This window comes from Triticum urartu, chromosome 3 (genome assembly GCF_003073215.2).
Source record: "Triticum urartu cultivar G1812 chromosome 3, Tu2.1, whole genome shotgun sequence".
Classification (NCBI taxonomy): Eukaryota; Viridiplantae; Streptophyta; class Magnoliopsida; order Poales; family Poaceae; genus Triticum; species Triticum urartu.
In genome coordinates, this window is record NC_053024.1 from 139444587 (window position 1) to 139453758 (window position 9172).

Consider the following 9172-nt stretch of genomic DNA (forward strand, 5'->3'; position numbering starts at 1 on the left):
AGCAATCCTAGTAATTCCTCTAATAATTATGGTAATTCCTACAACAATTCTTATGGAAATTATAATAAGATGCCCTCTGATTTTGAATCTAATATTAAAGAATTTATTACTTCGCAAAAGAATTTCAATGCTTTGATTGAAGAAAAATTGCTTAAGATTGATGAGTTGGCTAGGAACGTTGATAGAATTTCTCTTGATGTTGATTCTTTGAAACTTAGATCTATTCCACCTAAGCATGATATCAATGAGTCTCTCAAAGCCATGAGAATTTCCATTGATGAGTGCAAAGAAAGAACCGCTAGGATGCGTGCTAAGAAAGATTGTTTTATAAAGCGTGTTCTTCTAGTTTCCATGATAATAAAGATGAAGATCTAAAAGTTATTGATGTGTCCCCTATTAAATCTTTGTTTTGCAATATGAATCTTGATAATGATGGGACTGAATATGATCCACCTTTACCTAGACGGCGTTCCAAGAATTCGGAGTCTTTAGATCTTGATGCTAAAATTGTTAAAAGTGGGATTGAAGAAGTCAAAACTTTAAATATTAATGAACCCACTATTTTGGATTTCAAGGAATTTAATTATGATAATTGCTCTTTGATAGATTGTATTTCCTTGTTGCAATCCGTGCTAAATTCTCCTCATGCTTATAGTCAAAATAAAGCTTTTACTAAACATATCGTTGATGCTTTGATGCAATCTTATGAAGAAAAACTTGAGTTGGAAGTTTCTATCCCTAGAAAACTTTATGATGAGTGGGAACCTACTATTAAAATTAAAATTAAAGATCATGAATGCTATGCTTTGTGTGATTTGGGTGCTAGTGTTTCCACGATTCCAAAGACTTTGTGTGATTTGCTAGGTTTCCGTGATTTTGATGATTGCTCTTTAAACTTGCACCTTGCGGATTCCACTATTAAGAAACCTATGGGAAGAATTAATGATGTTCTTATTGTTGCAAATAGGAATTATGTGCCCGTAGATTTTATTGTTCTTGACATAGATTGCAATCCTTCATGTCCTATTATTCTTGGTAGACCTTTCCTTAGAACGATTGGTGCAATTATTGATATGAAGGAAGGGAATATTAGATTCCAATTTCCGTTAAGGAAAGGCATGGAACACTTCCCTAGAAAGAAAATTAAATTACCTTATGAATCTATTATGAGAGCCACTTATGGATTGCCTTCCAAAGATGGCAATACTTAGATCTATCCTTGTTTTATGCCTAGCTAGGGGCGTTAAACGATAGCGCTTGTTGGGAGGCAACCCAATTTTATTTTTATTCCTTGCTTTTTGCTCCTGTATAGTAATAAATAATTTATCTAGCCTCTGTTTTGGTTGTGTTTTTTGTGTTTAATTAGTGTTTGTGCCAAGTAGAACCGTTGGGAAGACTTGGGGAAAGTCTTTTTAATCTTGCTGTACAAAACAGAAACTTTAGCGCTCATGAGAATTTCTGCCATTTTTATTTGGAAAGAGATATTTAGTTAATTACTTTTGCAGATGATTAATAGATAAATTCCTCACGTCCAGCAATTTATTTTAGAATTTTTGGGATTCCAGATCTTGCGTTAGCTACAGATTAATACAAACTGTTCTGTTTTTGACAGATTCTGTTTTTCGTGTGTTGATTGCTTATTTTAATGAATCTATGGCTAGTAAAACAGTTTATAAACCATAGAGAAGTTGGAATACAGTAGGTTTAACACCAATATAAATAAATAATGAGTTCATTACAGTAACTTGAAGTGGTGTTTTGTTTTCCTTCGCTAACGGAGCTCACGAGATTTTCTACTTTAAGTTTTGTGTTGTGAAGTTTTCAGTTTTGGGTAAAGATTTGATGGATTATGGAACAAGGAGTGGCAAGAGCCTAAGCTTGGGGATGCCCGGAAGGCATCCCCTCTTTCGTTCTTCCGTCGGTAACTTTACTTGGAGCTATATTTTTATTCACCACATGATATGTGTTTTGCTTGGAGCGTCTTGTATGATTTGATTCTTTGATTTTTAGTTTACCACAATCATCCTTGCTGTACACACCTTTTGAGAGACACACATGATTCGGAATATTAGAATACTCTATGTGCTTCACTTATATCTTTTGAGTTATATAGTTTTGCTCTAGTACTTCACTTATATCTTTTAGAGCACGGTGGTGGTTTTGTTTTATAGAAACTATAATTCTCTCATGCTTCACTTAGATTATTTTGAGAGTCTTAAATAGCATGGTAATTTACTTAAATAATCCTAATATGCTAGGTATTCAAGACTAGTAAAAACTTTCTTATGAGTGTGTTGAATACTAAGAGAAGTTTGATGCTTGATGATTGTTTTGAGACATGGAGTAGTGAATATCAAAGTTGTGCTAGTTGAGTAGTTGTGAATTTGAAAAATACTTGTGTTGAAGTTTGCAAGTCCCGTAGCATGCACGTATGGTAAACATTATGTAACAAATTTGAAACATGAGGTGTTCTTTGATGTCCTCCTTATGAGTGGCGGTCGGGGACGAGCGATGGTCTTTTCCTACCAATCTATCCCCCTAGGAGCATGCGCGTAGTACCAAGGTTTTTGATGACTTGTAGATTTTTGCAATAAGTATGTGAGTTCTTTATGACTAATGTTGAGTCCATGGATTATACACACTCTCACCCTTCCATCCTTGCTAGCCTCTTCGGTACTGTGCATTACCCTTTCTCACATTGAGAGTTGGTGCAAACTTCGCCGGTGCATCCAAACCCCGTGATATGATATGCTCTATCACACATAAACCTCCTTATATCTTCCTCAAAACAGCCACCGTACCTACCTATTGTGGCATTTCCATAGCCATTCCAAGATATATTGCCATGCAACTTTCCACCATTCAGTTTATCATGACACATTCATCATTGTCATATTTCTTAGCATGATCATGTAGTTGACATAGTATTTGTGGCAAAGCCACCGTTCATATTCTTTCATACATGTCACTCTTGATTCATTGCATATCCCAGTACACCGCCGGAGGCATTCATATAGAATCATCTTTGTTCTAGTATCGAGCTGTAATCATTGAGTTGTAAATAAATAGAAGTGTGATGATCATCATTTTCTAGAGCATTGTCCCAAGTGAGGAAGAAAAAAGAGAAAGGCCATAAAAAAGGAGAAGGCCCAAAAAAAGAGAGAAAAAGAGAGAAGGGACAATGTTACTATCCTTTTTACCACACTTGTGCTTCAAAGTAGCACCATAATCTTCATGATAGAGAGTCTTTTGTTTTGTCACTTTCAAATACTAGTGGGAATTTTTCATTATAGAACTTGGCTTGTATATTCCAACAATGGGCTTCCTCAAATTCCCTAGGTCTTCGTGAGCAAGCAAGTTGGATGCACAGCCACTTAGTTTATTTTGTTGAGCTTTCATATATTTATAGCTCTAGTGCATCCGTTGCATGGCAACCCCTACTCCTTGCATTAACATCAATTGATGGGCATCTCCATAGCTCATTGATTAGCCTCGTTGATGTGAGACTTACTCCCTTTTTGTCTTCTCCACATAACCCCCATCATTATATTCTATTCCACCCATAGTGCTATAACCATGGCTCACGCTCATGTATTGCGTGAAGGTTGAAAAAGTTTGAGATTACTAAAGTATCAAACAATTGCTTGGCTTGTCATCAGGGTTGTGCATGATGAGAGCATTCTTGTGTGACGAAAATGGAGCATGACTAAACTATATGATTTTGTAGGGATGAACTTTCTTTAGCCATGTTATTTTGAGAGGACATAATTACTTAGTTAGTATGCTTGAAGTATTATTATTTTTATGTCAATATTGAACTTTTATCTTGAATCTTTTGGATATGAATATTCATACCACAATTAAGAAGAATTACATTGAAATTATTCCAAGTAGCATTCCACATCAAAAATTCTATTTTTATCATTTACCTACTCGAGGACGAGCAGGAATTAAGCTCGGAGATGCTTGATACGTCTCCAATGTATCTATAATTTTTGATTGTTCCATGCTATATTATATTCTGTTTTGGGCATTATTGGGATTTATTATATACTTTTATATTATTTTTGGGACTAACCTATTAACCGGAGGCCCAGCCCAGAATTGTTGTTTTTGCCTGTTTCAGAGTTTCGCAGAAAAAGAATATCAAACGGAGTCCAAACGGAATGAAACCTTCGGGAACGTGATTTTCGGAACGAATGTGATCTAGAGGACTTGGACCCTACGTCAAGAAATCAACCAGGAGGCCACGAGGTAGGGGGGCACGCCTACCCCCTGGGCGCGCCCTCCACCCTCGTGGGCCCCCTGTTGCTGCACCGATGTACTCCTTCCTATATATACCTACGTACCCCCAAACTACCAAATATGGAGCCAAAACCCTAATTCCACCGCTGCAACTTTCTGTATCCACGAGATCCCATCTTGGGGCCTTTTTCGGAGCTTCGCCGGAGGGGGCATCGATCACGGAGGGATTCTACATCAACACCATAGCCTCTCCGATGAAGTGTGAGTAGTTTACCTCAGACCTACGGGTCCATAGTTATTAGCTAGATGGCTTCTTCTCTCTTTTTGGATCTCAATACAAAGTTCTCCCCCTCTCTTGTGGAGATCTATTCGATGTAATCTTCTTTTGCGGTGTGTTTGTTGAGACCGATGAATTGTGGGTTTATGATCAAGTTTATCTATGAACAATATTTGAATCTTCTCTGAATTCTTTTATGTATGATTGGTTATATTTGCAAGTCTCTTTGAATTATCAATTTGGTTTGTCCTACTAGATTGATCTTTCTTGCAATGGGAGAAGTGCTTAGCTTTGGGTTCAATCTTGCGATGTCCTTTCCCAGTGACAGTACGGGCAGCAATGCACATATTTTATTGTTGCCATCAAGGATAACAAGATGGGGCTTATATCATATTGCATGAGTTTATCCCTCTACATCATGTCATCTTGCTTAAAGCGTTACTCTGTTCTCATGAACTTAATACTCTAGATGCATGCTGGATAGCGGTCGATGTGTGGAGTAATAGTAGTAGATGCAGGCAGGAGTCGGTCTACTTGTCTCGGACATGATGCCTATATTCATGATCATACCTAGATATTCTCATAACTATGCTCAATTTTGTCAATTGCTCAACAGTAATTTGTTTACCCACCGTGAATAGTTATGCTCTTGAGAGAAGCCACTAGTGAAACCTATGGCCCCCGGGTCTATTTTCCATTATATTAATCTTCCAACATTTAGTTATTTTTATTGCCTTTTATTTTACATTGCATCTTTATCATAAAAAAACCAAAAATATTATCTTATCATATCTATCAGATCTCACTCTCGTAAGTGACCGTGTAGGGATTTACAACTTATCGCGTTGGTTGCGAGGATTTATTTGTTTTGTGTAGGTGCGAGGGACTGGTGCGTAGCCTCCATGAATCCTCCATGCACCAGCCGATGGTTATATGGGGATTATCCAAAAACTGCTCATGTCATGATGATCCCTTGACTTCAAGCGTTTCAATTTTTTGCGAGAATGTTTACTCTTAGAGACATAATGACCAACACACCCGGGGGCATCGCCTCGGCATCCGCATGTAACCGCCACGCCCCGCAAACCCGTCACACACCCCCCTACGCCTTTACGGAGATTGACCAGGAATGTATCATGCTAAGATGATTCCTTCACTTGAAAGACATCCCCTTTTCATTAAATTCTTACTCCAAGAAACACCAAAGCCGGCACGCCCGGGGAACCGCCACGACACCGCCGCACATATGGGGGGCGCCAACCCGATAGGTGTGCCCTGGATCCAAGGAAGGCCATGTTTAGCACGTGTACCCTTCTCTTGGGATAGGATGATGTTCTGTTTAAACATTTTTATTTTTTGTGGGGGAAATTATATCACCAACGGTTACTCTAGGTAAAATCCAATGAATGAATTTATGGAAATGAATCAAAAGCAGCCAATGCGCCAGGTAAAGGCCAGGCTGTCAAAAACGTCACCCCTGGAATGAGGTAATTGCCGGTTTCCCGGTCCTGGCTCCGCTATACACAACTCACAGCACCTCATTACCCCACCCGCACACACACCACTCACTGACAATCCGGCTCCAGGGAAGCATGGCCCCGCATGTCATCCAGAGAGAGTAGGTCTCACTGCTGTACGTCGAGCGTGGCGGGCGGGCCTGGCAGGGCCCAGCGCGGCCCATGTGGCCTCCCGTCCGCCTGTCTCCACTCCACTCCCCACCGGTGGCGCTCTCTCAATCATTACACCCCCCAACCCCACCCCCACCCCCTCCCTCTCCACCACATGACGAGAGGCCCAACGAGCGGCGGCGGCGTGGGTGGCGGCGGCGACGGACCGGAGGACAAGCAGCTCGTGCCGTGTCCGCGAACGGGACGAATGGCGGCGGCGGCGCGCTGGCGGTGCGCAAGGCGCCGTCCAAGGACCGGCACAAGCAAGGTGGACGGCCGGGGGCGGCGCATCCGGATGCCCACCATCTGCGCGGCGCGGGTATTCCAGCTCACGCGCGAGCTCGGCCACAAGTCCGACGGCCAGACCATCGAGTGGCTGCTCCGCCAGGATGAGCCCTCCATCATCGCCGCCACCGGCTCCTGCACCACCCCCGCATCCTTCTCCACTTCCTCGCCCTCCTCGCTCCGCCCCGGAGGCCCCGGCGCGGGCCACGCGCACGCCAGCCTCGCCGCCTCGCCGCACCCCGGCCCCACCACACCTCCCGCACGCCGCGCCCTTCATCCTCGGCAAGCGCGCCCGCGACGACGACAACGGCGGCAACGGCAACGGGGCCGCGCACGGCGAGGCGGCGACGGCGGTCACCGCGGCCATGGGCCCGGCCCCGGGGTTCTGGGCGCTGCCCGCGCGGGGCGACTTCGGGCAGCTGTGGAGCTTCGCGCCGCCGCCGGAGATGATGGTGGCGGCGCCGGCGATGGCGGGGGAGGCCTCCGCCGCCCGGGTCGGCAACTACCTGCCCATGGCGCAGGCCAACCTGAACCTGCTCGCCTCCTTCTCCGGTGGCCCCGGCGGCGCCGGGGGGGGCGGGCCGAGGAGGAGACCGCCCACTGAACTGGCGGCGGCTGTGCAGGGCTTTAGGGCTAGGGTTTCTTCCCCTTGGGTGCGTGTCAACTCCGGGCGCAGATTGCTTCCTTTTGGGGTCAATTTCCATGGTTCCTCCGGCAAAGAGGAAAAGATTACTGAAAGTGTTCATCAGACAAGGTGGTGCTGGTGGCGTCAGTCAATTCAGTGCGAATTAAGCTTGTTCCTCTGCTCCTTCTCTCTAGTCTCTTCTTCTCAGTTAAGTTCAGATGGTTAGGTCAGGTCAGTTCAGGTCAATTGGGTCTCTAAATTTCTGCGGGTAGCAACAGCAATTCTTGCTCCTTTTTTCATGTAAAAATCAATCATCATGGGTCGAGGTCGTGTGGGTTCCTATTACTTTCTAGCCAGTCAGTCAAATGTAGTTCCCTTTTCTCTCTTGGTTTGCTTTGTGCTGCTGATTCCAAGAAAGAAGAAGAAGAAAAGGCTTGCGCAATTTGCAAAAAATGTCCACAATTCTGCATCAAGATGGAGGATGAGCAAGCTTGGCCTTCAGTAAGTTGCTGCTCTGCTCTGCTTCTTAGGTCTTCTTTTTTCAGTTTTTTTTCTTCATTTCTTTTGTGCTCTGGATTGAATTAGTGCTTGGTGAGAATAATAATAAGTGACTGTTGTTAGCTCAGATAGCCAGCTCCTGTATGTATCTATCTTTTGATTGTTTGATGGGTGTGTCACCATGAATGGAATTGATCAATGGGCAAAAATAATGAGACAGCCGATACAAGAGTGCATCATCTGTCATGTCCATCCAGCACCCTCTCCTCCTTGTTTCTGACTGTTGCTTGCTAGGTCTCTGTCTTTGCATCCTAGTATCATGCCACTGATTTTCACTATTATCATACCATTGTTTGCGAAATTCAGGTGCCGATGCACCCAGCAGTTTGTTGTTTAGAAGTAATTGCATCGCATTGCCACTGGTTTTGCGGCTGCTGTTGCCGGCACTGTGTTGTGTTGTGGTGCATGTGCGGTCAGCTGTGGAGGTAGAATAATAATCGTAGGGAGTGGGGGCTCTAGTGTACTTGTGGGTGGCAAACCAACTTTCTCGTGCTGACAGGAATCGTGTCTGCCTCTCTCTGCATTTGCCTGATTGCTCTGGTTGGTGATATAATTATGAGGACGATTGCATTCGATTAGCCTTTTCCTTTCTTTCTATCTCTCATCATCTTTGTGGCCAAGTGGGGGATGAGGGTCCTCCTATGAGATACCCCGCTTTCTCATCCTCCTCCGTCTTCTCTTTCCCCGTTCTTTTTTATGTAAAATGAAACGAGAGGGTACAGTAGTATCCTGTATGGATAGCGGGGTCTGCACTGACGAGAGTCAACTCTCTGTCCTCCTGCTGCTCTGCGTGCCCTGGCAAAGCATGTCTGCCTGGGCCTGGGCCTCCACTTGTGCAATTCTTTGGCATTCTTCTGTTAAATAATACTGCTACAGAAGTAGTGAAGTACAGACCGATTTTCAGTCCAAAAAACAAACAGTTTGTCCAATTCACATCTAGATGTTTTTTAAGGATGTCACATCTAACCTCTCACAAGTATATAATGCATCAATAAGAAACAAAAAAACTAGGACAAAAAAAATAGACCACAAACAGAATGAAAATCAGTTTAGATGTGACATAACTAGATGTGTTCTAGACAGACCCTAAAACAAAAGAGGAGAGCAGAAAGCTGCGCACACCGTACGGGGGATTCTGATGAATCGCGCCTTTCTGGGCATGGCAGTACACTTTAACCCGACGAGAGCGCCCGACTGCCTCTCATATACACATCGACAATACACATTATATGAATTCAACAACACGAAACAAAGCAAATCAAAAGCGCCCTCGCCGCCACTTACTTTCTAACGGTCGTTGATCTTTTTCTTGTCCGCAAGCCACTTCTTTGTATGATCATCCAAGAGGGTTTCATCCGTCAACATGATCTTCACATTCTTCGCGTCATGTGCGAGTTGCAACGTCTCCTTCTCAAGCTCAATGTCGTCAAATGTCTTGGCCTTCTCGAGTTCCCATTTGATCGTCGCCTGTTGCTTCTCCAACTCGATCTTCTCTGTCTTAATTTCGAGCTTCTT

The 9172-nt window shown here is 43.7% G+C and overlaps 1 pseudogene; it reads left to right on the forward strand.

Moving 5' to 3' along the window:
• Positions 1-6285: 6285 nt before the first annotated feature.
• LOC125543317 lies at positions 6286-7724 on the forward strand (annotated as a pseudogene).
• Positions 7725-9172: the final 1448 nt, after the last annotated feature.